The sequence below is a fragment of the Oryx dammah genome, unplaced genomic scaffold, assembly GCF_014754425.2.
Source record: "Oryx dammah isolate SB20612 unplaced genomic scaffold, SCBI_Odam_1.1 HiC_scaffold_28, whole genome shotgun sequence".
NCBI classification, from domain to species: domain Eukaryota; kingdom Metazoa; phylum Chordata; class Mammalia; order Artiodactyla; family Bovidae; genus Oryx; species Oryx dammah.
In genome coordinates, this window is record NW_024070212.1 from 37556161 (window position 1) to 37569296 (window position 13136).

Below are 13136 nucleotides of genomic sequence, written 5' to 3' on the forward strand. Positions count from 1 at the left end.
GATGGGAATAGTAGGAGATTTCAATATTCCATTAACATAACTAGGCAGATCTTCCAGGCTGAAAATTAACAAAACAACAGAGATTCTAAATGACAGAATAGAACAGTTAATCTTAATTGATACTTTCAGGATATTACATCCAATAAAACCCAGGGTACATTTTCTTTTCAAGTGTACATGGAATATCCCACAGGGTAAACCACATACTAGGATAGAAAATAAGCCTCAACAAATTTAACAGGACATGAATTATTTCAGGCATCTCTTCTGACCACAATGGCATGAAACTAGAATTCAAATACAGAAAGAAAATGAGAAAACAATGATTACATGGAAACTAAATAATGTTCTACCAAAACCTGATTTGGTTTATCAAGAGATGGTTAAAATTTTCTTGAGACACATGGCAATGAAAACACAGCCATGCAAAATCTATGTGATGCAGCATTAGCAGTTCTAAGAAGAAAATTCATACCGATACAGGCCTTCCTCGTAAACCAAGAAAAATCTCAAATAAGTACCCTAACCTACTACCTGTGGAGAAGGCAATGGCAGCCCACTCCAGTACTCTTCCCCGGGGAAATCCCATGGACAGAGGAGCCTGGTGGGCTGCAGTCCATGGGGTCGCGAAGAGTTGGACACGACTGAGCGACTTCACTTTTACTTTTCACTTTCATGCACTGGAGAAGAAAATGGCAACCCACTCCAGTGTTGTTGCCTGGAGAATCCCAGGGAAGGGAGCCTGGTGGGCTGCCATCTATGGGGTCGCACAGAGTCGGACACGACTGATGTGACTTAGCAGCAGCAACCTACTACCTAAATAATTATAAAAAGAAGAAAAAAGAAAACGTAAAGTTAGTAGAAGAAAGTAACTAACAGAGATCAGAGAGGTCATAAATAAAATAAAGATTGGAAAAATAGAAAAGCTCAATTAAAAATAATCTTTTTTTTGAAAGGATAAATGAAATTGAAAAATCTCTGGCCAGGCTTACCAAGAAGAAAAGAGAAAGGACTCAAATAAAATAAAAAATGAAAGTGGAGAAATAACCAATATAAAAACCCATAAGAGAGTACTATAAAAAATTATATGTCAATAAATTTGATTATTTGGAAGAAATGGAAAGGTTTCTAAAAACATAGAATCCACAAACTGCATCAAGAAGAAATAGACCATTTGAACAGACCAATCATTAGAACTGATGTAGAATCCATTAAAAACAAAAACAAACAAACAAAATAAACAGTTCCCTGCAAAGGAAAGTTCAGTACCAGATGACCTCACTGGGGAACTCTACCACACATACAAAGAGGAAGCTGTACCAGTTCTTCTTAAACTCATCCAAAATACTGAAGAGGAAGTAACACTCCCAAAGTCATTCTATGAAGCCACCATCATCCTGATAGCAAAACCAAAGACACTACCAAAAAAGAAAATTATAATCCATTGTGTTTGATGAATATAGATGCAAAAATCCTCAACAAAATATTAGCAAATTGAATCTAACAACACATAAAAAGGATCATAAACCATGATCAAGTTGGATTCATCCCACATTCACAAGGATGTTTCAACATACAAAAATAGTCAATATGATACACCACATTAATTAAAGAAAAGACAGAGCTACACGATCATCTCAGTGGATAGAGAAAAAGTTTTTGATAAAATTCAACATACATTCATGATAAAACTTTTATCAAACTGAGTATAGAGAGAACATATCTCAAGATAATAAAAGTTATTTATGACAAACCCACAACCAACATGCAATATGAAAATCTGAAACTCTTTCCACTGAAATATTGAACACAAAGAAGCCCACTCCCACCACTGCCTTTCAACATATTGATTCCTAGCCACAGACAAGAAACAAGAAAAATTAGTGAAAATAATCCACATTGGCAGGAAAGAGGTAAATTTTTCATTATGTGCAGATGACATGATATATAGAAAACCCTAAAGAACCCACACAAAAAGTACCAGAACAGATAAATTTAGCAAGGTACCAGGATGCAAGATTAATGTACATAAATTGGTTGCATTTCTTTACACAAACAATAAAATAAAAGGAAAGTAAAACAAACAAACCTTTTTAAAATTACATCAAAAGATTAAATAAAACATTTTAGCATAAACCTGACCAAGGCAATGAAAGGCTTATATGCTAACAACTATAAAATATTGACAAAGGAAGTTGAAAATGATTCAAAGAAATGGAAAGCTATCCCATGCTCTTGGATTAGAAATATTAATTTTGTTAAAATGCCATACTACCCAAAGCAAACTACAGATTTAATGTGATTCCTGTCAAACTACTCATGACATTTTTCACTGAACTAGAACAAATAATACTAAAATTTATATGGAAGCACAAAAGATCTGGAATTGCCAGAATAATTCTGAGGGAAAAGAACAAAGCTGGAAGCATAATCTTCTGATACTTCAGACAAAACTATAAAGCTACAGTAATCAAAATGGCATTGTATTGGCATTGAAACAGACATATGGATCAGTGGAACAGAATAGAAAGCCCAGAAACAAATTCATACACCTAATTCAGGCAATTAATCTTTAACTAAGTAGGTAAGAATATGTAATGGAAAAAAGTGATGTTGAGAAACCTGGATAGCTGTGTGCAAGTCAATTAAGTTAGAATACTCCCTCACACTATACACAAAAAGAAACTCAAAGTAGCTTAAAGACTTATGTCATGATATCATAAAACTCCTAGAAGTGAAAATATGCAAGACATTCTCTGACATAAATCATACCAATGTTTTCTTAGATCAGTCTCCCAAGGCAGAAAGAAATAAAACCAAAAGTAAACAAATGAAACTGAATCAAACTTTCACATTTTTGAACAGCAAAGAAAACCATAAACAAAAAGACAGACTATGGACTGGGAGAAAATATTCACCAACAGTGTGAATGTAATGGGATTAATTTCCAAAATATACAAATAATGTAAATGATTCAATAACAACAGTAAAACAAATAACCCAATCAAAAAATGGGCAGAAGATCTAAATAGACATTTCTCTGAAGAAGACATCCAGATTACCAACAGGCACGTAAAAAATGCTTAACATTCCTAATTATTCAGTTAGTTCAGTTGAGTCGCTCAGTCATGTCTGACTCTTTGTGACCCCATGAATTGCAGCACGCCAGGCCTCCCTGTCCATCACCATCTGCTGGAATTCACTCAAACTCATCTCCATTGAGTCGGTGATGTCATCCAGACATCTCATCCTCTATCGTCTCCTTCTCCTCCTGCCCCCAATCCCTCCCAGCATCAGAGTCTTTTCCAATGAGTCAACTCTTCACATGAGGTGGCCAAAGTACTGGAGTTTCAGCTTTAGCATCAGTGCTTCCAAAGAACACCCAGGGCTGATCTCCTTTAGAATGGACTGGTTGGATCTCCTTGCAGTCCAAGGGACTCTCAAGAGTCTTCTCCAACACCACAGTTCAAAAGCATCAGCTCTTCAGCACTCAGCTTTTTTCCCTAATTATTGGAGAAATGCAAATCAAAATTATGATGAGGACTCTCCTCACACTGGTCAGAATGGCCATCATTAGAAAGACTACAAATAGTAAATGCTAAAGAGGGTGTCAAGAAAAGGGTACTCTTCATTATTGGTGCAACTCTAAATTTGTACAGCCACTATGGAAAACAGTATAAAGGTTCCTTGAAAAACTAAAAAAAAAAAAAAAAAGGAAAAATAGTATTTCCCTGTGATCCAGCCATCACACTCCTGGGCATATATCAAACAAAACAAAACAAAACAAAAACCCCTGTAATTCGGAAAGACATATGCATCCTAATGTTGATAGCACGTGATTTACAGTTCAAGATATGGGAGAAACATAAATATTCATCTGCAGATGAATGGATAGAGAAGTGGTGGTTTATATACACGTGTATATATACCATATATACAATGATATAGTAATCAGCCATAAAAAATAATTAAATAATGCCATTTGCACCAACATGGATGGACTTAGAGATTGTCATGTGAATTAAGTGAATTAAGTCCATCAGAGAATGGCAAATATCATATGATGTCACTTATGTATGGAATCTAAAATTTGATATAAATTAATTTGTTTATAAAACAGAGACTCAGAGGCTTAGAAAATAAACTTAGAGTTACCATAAGGAAAAGGGGAAGGAAGGATAAATCGGAGTTTGGAAGGATAAATTAGGAGTTTGGAATTAGCAGATAAAAACTACTATAAATAAAAAGATAACAAGGTCCTAGTGTATAGCACAGAAATCATATTCAATATCTTATGATAAGCCATAATGTTACATATGTATATATTTGTATAACACAATCACTTTGCTGTATAACACAATCACTTTGCTGTATACCAGAAATTAACACAACATTGTGAATTAACTATACTTCAATAAAAGCAAGATAAAAAACATTAAAACTTCTGTACTCTGTGAAAGACACTGGTTAAGAAAATAGTTGAGAAAATAGACAACATAAGAGAAAACATTTATAAAAGACATATCTGATGAAGTACTTGGATCCAAAATATACAAAGAGTGTTTAAAACTCTACAGTAAGGAAATAACATAATTTTTAAATGGATAAAAGTTTGGCGTAGACATTTAGAAGAAGATATAAAGATAGCAAATAAGCATGTGAAAAGGTGCTCAAAATCATTTGTAATTAAAGAATTGAAAATGAAAACTAGACACTATATATACTTATGAGAATGTCTCATGTACAAAAAACTGACTATAGAGAATGTTGGTGAGAAGGTAGAGCTAGAAGAATTTTCATTATTTACTGGTAGGATTTAAAAGTGTAAGCTACTTTTAAAAAGAGTTTTATAGTTTCTTGCAATGTTAAACATAATTTACCCCATGTTTCAATAATTGGGCTTTTCTGCATTTACTCAACTATTTTGAAAACTTATGTCCACAGAAAAATGCAAATGTTTATTGAAACTTTTTCCACATCACTGAAATCTGGAATTAACCAAGATATCCTTTAATAGGTGAATGAATTAACAAACTTGTACAACCATACAATGGAGTATTATTCATCATTAAATATGAGATAACTGTGAATGAAACAACATGAATTATGTAAATGCATATTGCTAAGTGAAAGGAACCAGTCTTAAATGTATACACAGTGTATAGTCCAATTTCATAAACTTCTGTAAAACAAAACAGTAGATATCATAGAAAAAAAATCAGTGACTACCAAAGGTGTGGGTTAGGGAAGCAGGACTGAATACATGAAGCATAATGAATTATTTTTAGTATCTCTAATATACTGTTATTAGGGATACATGACACTATGCATTTGTAAATGTCAAGTTTTATAGCACAAAAATAAACCTTAATGAATGAAAATTTTAAAAATATCATTTAGGAGATTTGATGACTCTAGCATGGACTATAGAATGTGACAAAATGGTGTAATTATACAACCAAGAAGGAAATGGCACCCCATTCCAGTACTCTTGCCTGGAAAATCCCATGGATAGAGGAGCCTGGTGGGCTGCAGTCCATGGGGTCACAAAGAGTCGGACACAACTGAGCGACTTCCCTTTCACTTTTCACTTTCATGCAATGGAGAAGGAAATAGCAACTGACTCCAATATTCTTCCCTGGAGAATTCCAGGGATGGGGGAGCCTGGTGGGCTGCCGTCTATGGGGTCACACAGAGTTGGACATGACTGAAGTGGAAACAGTGTCAGACTTTATTTTTTTGGGCTCCAAAATCACTGCAGATGGTGACTGCAGCCATGAAATTAAAAGACACTTACTCCTTGGAAGAAAAGTTATGACCAACCTAGATAGAATATTCAAAAGCAGAGACATTACTTTGCCAACTAAGGTCCGTCTAGTCAAGGCTATGGTTTTTCCAGTAGTCATGTATGGATGTGAGAGTTGGACTGTGAAGAAGGCTGAGTGCCGAAGAATTGATGCGTTTGAACTGTGGTGTTGGAGAAGACTCTTGAGAGTCCCTTGGACTGCAAGGAGATCCAACCAGTCCATTCTGAAGGAGATCAACCCTGGGATTTCTTTGGAAGGAATGATGCTAAAGTTGAAACTCCAGTACTTTGGCCACCTCATGCGAAGAGTTGACTCATTGGAAAAGACTCTGATGCTGGGAGGGATTGGGGGCAGGAGGAGAAGGGGACGACAGAGGATGAGATGGCTGGATGGCATCACAGACTCGATGGACGTGAGTGTGAGTGAACTCTGGATGTTGGTGATGGACAGGGAGGCCTGGCGTGCTGCGATTCACGGGGTTGCAGAGAGTCGGACACGACTGAGCCACTGAACTGAACTGAACTGAAATGACTTAGCAGTAGCACTACAACAAATGTATGAAGCAACCCCACTGAAGAAGGTTCAAGGAAAAAGTAACTTTGGAAATGAAAGAGAATTTGTAAGCTTAAAGGTAAAATAAACTATACAAGAATACTTTCCCATGGGAGTTGGATCAAAAATTCTAATACTGTTCTACATGTATACAGGAATTGAACAGTTAAGTAAATGGATGTGAGATGGAAGAAGTTTCTTACTGTTAGAGTTGGAAGTTATGAAAAAGCAAATGAAAGAGGGTAGAATAATCCATACAGTGACTGATTAGAGTCAGATATCAGTATGAATTTGTTTAGCTTTATGTAAATAAATTAGTAACAGAAATATTTATAGATACGTATATATGCACAGGCTAGTATACACACACAAGCACACACATTTATTTCTGTATATCTGGTATATCAGCTGAGAGAATCCACAAGAATTGGAGCCTCAGTAATATACCAGTACCTAAAACTTAGTTTTCAATGCCATTCTCCAATAAGATGAATTTGAGTTCATTGGAGAAATGGCTGATTCTGGGATAGGGGAAGAATTATACAATATGAGCCTGGAACATCTTTTAGTAAGTAAGAACGTACTAAAAACTTACCAAAAAGCAAACAAACAAGAAAGAAACAATGATGTGAGTATGTTACAGGAACACAGCCACCACTGTAAGAAATCTCAATAGCCAAAGTTGAAACAGCATCCATGAGTCCATACTGATAAAAATACATGAGTAAATAAATTAATAGTGGGTAGAGACAAAACTCCCATACAGAAGAATTCTAAATAATTTATGTAGGTAGCATGCCCTCAAGGAGGTGGAGCATGCTTCCCTACTCTTTATGCATGGATTATACATAGTGACTTCCTTCCAAAGAGTATAATATGCAAAGGGGGAAAATATTAATAACTGCAGAATGGGAAAATCTGACAAACACTACCTTGCCCAGAGATAAATCATGCTGTTAAAATATACACTTGATACGATGTGATGAGAATGGCTCTTTACCTCTTTGGTCTTATTCCAGAAAGTATAAAACCTCATTCCAATAATAAGTAAAACATCATTCAAATCTCAATTGAAGGATTTTTTTTTACCAAATATCTGACAAGTACGTTTCAAAATTGTGAAGATCATGAGAATAGAAGAGGGAAAAGAGAAGGAAACTTCTTTAATGCCACAGCCAAGAAGAGTCTAAAGAGACATAAGTCTATAATGTGGTAGTAATATATTGGATGGGATTCTGGAGCAGAAAAAAAGACATTTAGTAAAAATAAAGGAAATATGAATAAAGTGTGGTCTTTAGTTAATAATAATGTATCAACATTGATTCATTAATTGTAACATATGTACCATACTAATGTAAGATACTAAAAATAGGGTGAACTGTGTTTAAGTCATGTTGGAATTCCCTGTATTATTTTTGCCATTATTAAGGAAGTTGATTTAGACAACATGTGATTCTCAGAAAGAAATACACTTCAGTTCACTGGCAGTATGGTGACAAATCTCCATTAAGCAATTTTCCATTATATGGGAAATCTTAAAAACATGTATACAAACATATATGAGAATGCACAAAGTATCTAAAAATAATTACAATATAAGATGAAAATCCTTAAATAAAAAATAAATAACAAAAAGACCTTGTCTCTGAATTATCCCTAAAACATTCCCTTTATATTTTTAATTTATTATTAGTAAATGGAGTAAGTGACTATGAAATTTGTGAGAACATATTTTGTAGTAGAAACTCTGCTACCCTGTAATAATGATGCCCTTGTGCAGCCTTCTGCTACAGATGCCTCACTGTCCTTTCCTTTAAACAAAATCATTAAGCAAAATTTGGTCCTTTGCAGAGTTTAGTTAAATCCAGTTTCAAGTGATACCTAGAGCTTAAACCAACCAACTTACACCCAAATATCCCACATATGTGGGTACTTTTAAGGAATCCTACTGGTAAACAAGCTAAAGAATGTTCAACCCCCTTGAAAATTGCACTAATTTCCCATGCTAGTAAGGTTATGCTCAAAATTCTTCAAGCTAGGCTTCAACAGTACTTGAATCGAGAACTTCCAGATTTACAAGCTGGGTTTAGAAAAGGCAGAGAAACCAGAGATTAGAATGGTAACGTTCATTGGATCATAGAGAAATCAAAGGAATTCCAGGAAAGCATCTACTTCTGCTTCAATGACTACACAAAATGTGTGGATCACAACAAACTGTGGAAAATCTTAAAGAAATGGTGCTACCAAAACATCTTACCTGTCTCCTGAGAAGCCTGTATGCGGGTCAAGAAGCAATAGCTAGAACTTTATATGGAGTAGTTGATGCTTTGAAATTGGGAGAGGAGTATGGCAAGGCTGTATATTGTTACCCTGATTATTTAACTTCTATGCAGAGTACATCATGTGAAATCCTGGCTGGAGGAATCACCAGCAGGAATCAAGATTGCCAGGAGAAATAACAGCAACCTCAGATCTACAGATGACACAACTAATAGCTGAAAGCAAAGAAGAACTAAAGAGCCTCTTGATGAAGGTGAAAGAGGAGAGTGAAAAAAATTGGCTTAAAAGCCAACATTCAGAAAACTAAGACCATAGCATTCTGTCCCATCACTTGGCAAGCATGGAGAAAAAGTTGAAGCAATGACAGATTTTCTCTTCTTGGGCTCCAAAATCACTGCAGATGGTTACTACAAGCATGAAATTAGAAGACACTTGCTTCTTGGAAGGAAAGCAATGACAAACCTAGACAGTGTATTATAAAAGACATCACTTGGTGGACAAAAGTCTGTATAGTCAAAGCTATGGTTTTTCCAATAGTCATGTACAGATGTGAGAGCAGGACTATAAAGAAGGTTGAGCGCTGAAGAATTGTGGTGCTAGAGAAGACTCTTGAGAGTCCCTGAGATAGCAGGGAGATCAAACCAGTCAATTCTAAAAGAAATCAATCCTGAATATTCACTGGAAGGACTGATGCTGAACGTCCAAAACTTTGGCCACCTGATGTGAAGAGCTGACTCCAAGGAAAAAACTCTGTTGATGGGAAAGATTGAGGGCAGGAGGAGAAAAGGGTGACAGAGGATAAGATGGTTGGATGGTATCACCAATTCAATGGATATGAACTTGGGCAAACTCTGGGAGATAGTGAAGGACAAGAAGACCTGGTGTGTTGCAGTCCATGGGGTTGCAAAGAGTTGAACACGACTTAGCGACTGACCAACAAAACAACTGGTAAAGATGACTTTCCCTTAATCCCTTGTGGATTGCCAGATAGTTACCAGAATAATTGCTGAAGATTAAAAATATGAGAATTTAGATAATCTTTTAACATAAAAGAGTACATAAAGAGATATCAACTAACTTATGAGTACAAAAACACCATTTACATTTAGAATTAACCTCAACTAGTGAGCAAGAGTTTTGTACACACTCCTGATATCAATGTGATTCTCGTCTGGGCCTGAGGTTACTTAACAAATTTTGAATTAGGAATATGTTACACTGGGGCGTCCCAGATGGCTAAAGGAGTAAAGAATACCCCTGCAATGCAAAGACACAAGAGATGCAGGCTCAATCCCTGGTCAGGAAGATCCCCTGGAAGAGGAGATGGCAACCCACTCCAGTATTCTTGCCTGAGAAATCCCAAGGACAGAGGAGCCTGGCAGGCTACAGTCGATGGGGTCACAAAGAACTGGGCATAACTGAACATGCAAACACATTTACATCAGCTAGATTAGACCATAAAGGACAGGGGCATGCTCAAAATATTTGAAAATAAACACTTAAGCACAACTAAAGGTCACTTAAATAATAATTAAATGTTGCTTAAACAGAAAACAAGCAATGCAAAAGATATATACCTGGCTAGGATACATGTTAGTATGTATGCATTAAAACTTCAAAAGAAGAAAATATCTTTGTTTCATTAGATAATGTACTATGAACCAGGTCTACAATCATTGCATATTCCATGAAGTCATAACATTTAATTAAGTTACATTATTTTTTTCTCTCAGTTAAAAGAATACAATTTATCACATTTGTTTTAACATTAAATGGGTTCAGTGCAGTTCTGTTCTGTTCAGTCACTCAGTTGTGTCCAACTCTTTGTGACCTCATGGACTGCATTAAATTGGTTAGCTTAGTTTAAATATAATTCTTCCAGTGAGCAATAAGGTAGGACTATCAGGCTGAAAATTTAACTTAGCGCCTTGCATTTGGTAAAGTCAGTTGGCCTCTAAAGTCTCCCTCAGTCCAGCTGATCTTTCTATATGCACTTGCAGACTTAGCTGCTGTTTTTCTATTCACTTGGCATTTTTCATTTTAGAATGCATTAAAGGTAAATTGATAAGATTTAATTTTAGAAGATGCAAAGTTTTTATTAAAAAATCTCAGATATATTAATAGAATATAAAATTAAAATGATGCAATTGTATTATAATTTTTCTTTGATGATTATATTATTCATGGAACTGCATTTTATTTCAGGAGATGATATGTGATCAAGGCATGAAATGTATTCATGTTATTTTGGGGAACATTCAATATTCAATGAAATGTCCAGAATACAAATAACTAATACTGCTAGATTATATGTCCAATTTACTGTCAAATAATTAAGATTTGTTGTTGTTAGTCACTCAGTTGTGTCTGACTGTTTGTGACCCAATGAACAGTAGCCCATCAGGCTCCCCTACCATGGAATTTTCCAAGAAAGAATACTGTAGTGGGTTGCCATTCCCTTCTCCAGGAGATCTTTCCAACCCAAGGATTGAACCTGGGCTGCCTGCTTTGCAGGCAGATTCTTTACCAGTTGAGCCACCAGGGAAGTAAAAATATAAAATATATTATATATATATTTATGTAATTAATGTTATCAATATATTAATATATTATTTATATAAATATATATACAAATATAAAATAAGGAATATTCTAATATTACTATTTTTGATTTTGTTAAGCATTATGGACATCTTATTATAACATTATTGACATCAGCATATACTCTTTGAAGCCTCAAAATAGTGCTACTTTAAGGGTGTCTATTTTATGAGTTTCACTGCATGAACCTAAAGAAACAAAATGTTCTCTGAAACTCATTTTGTTAAACTATATACTTTCAGTTTTTTTCTAAGTATCATTTTATATCTGCTTTCATACATAAGAAAACAATCCCCTAATGTTTTGATTTCTATTCCAAACTTGCAGCTGAAGAGCATTTCTAAAAATGATGCATATAAAACATTTCCTCAAAACTAACGTTAACAGAAAACACATTAAAAGTTGCCTCCGCAAATGAGGACGAGTATTGATTTTTATAAATAGAGTTCTACTGTGCTTTTCATGTGTTCAGTCATTAGCTAGAGTATTTGGATTATACAGCTTTTATGATTCTTCTGACACATATAGTCTGATTTAATTTTAGCATTCTCATTGATTGCAAGGGGTGTCAGAAAGGGCAAAGGGATGAATTGGGTTGACAGAGTTCAACATATGGCATCCAATTAGAGACACCAGAGAATGTCAGTACTTCCTTTATTCCTCTTATATAAAAAAAGAAACTCTAAATGCTATTTATTCTTGAGAGAAGACTACATCTAAGATTCCACTCAACAATATTTATAGAATATCTCTTTTAGCATAATTCACCACAGTGGAATACATGAGTTATATAAACACTTTAAAAAATTTAAATGATAAGAAATATAGTGGTAAGAACACTGGATTTAGCATCAGAAAATACTATTTACTGTTTATATAGTAAACTTGGATTGTTTACTTAAACTTTCTGTCCCCATTTTTCAGTGGTAAAATGACAATGGCAGTCTTTCTCACCGAATTTGTATTAGTTTCTTAGGGCTGCTGTAACAAAGTATCATAAACTGAATGGCTTGAAACAACAGACTTCCATTGTCTTACAGTTCTGCAGCATAGAAGGGTGAAATCAAGGTGTCACTAGTGTCATTCTTTCTCTGAAACAAACTGGGGAGAATTATTTCTTGCCCCTCTCCTAGCTTCTGGTGGTTTGCAGCAATTCTAGATGTTCTTTGACTTGTGGGTGGGTCACTCGAATCTATATCTCTGTTGATACATCCATTTTCCCTTTTGTACCTGTGTGTACCTCACAGTACACACTTTCCCTGTGTACCTCTCTCTGTGTTCCCTCTGTGCTTTCTATAAAGATACCAGTCACCCTGAATTAAGGGCCCACCATCCTACTTCAGTATGTCTCCATCTTGTGTGTGTGTTAAGTCGTTTCAGTCATGTCTGACTCTTTCGGACCCCGGGGACTATAGCCTCCAGGCTCATCTGTCCATGGGATTCTCTAGGCAAGAATACTGGGTTGTTATGCCCTCCTCCTTGGGATCTTCCTGACCCAGGGATGGAACCCGTGTCTCTTATGTTTCCTGCATTGGCAGGTGGCTTCTTTACCACTAGTGCCACCTATTTACAATAGGCCACATTGTAAGATACTGGGGCTTAGAAGTTCAACATACCCTATTCACACACAATTTAAGCTGTAACAGAGTTGTAGTAGGATGTAAGGAAAATATGATAAAAATCTTCTTGCACAGTATCTAGTAATAGTAGCTTCTGAAAAAATTTTAAAAGAAGAGTTGAGAAGACGAAGTTTAAAACAAATAAAATGATCTAAACCTTAAGTCAAACAAGAGCCTTCAGTTCAGTTCAGTTTAGTTCAGTCACTCAGTCGTGTACGAGTCTTTGCGACCCCATGAATCATAGCACACGAGGCCTCCCTGTCCATCACCATCTCCG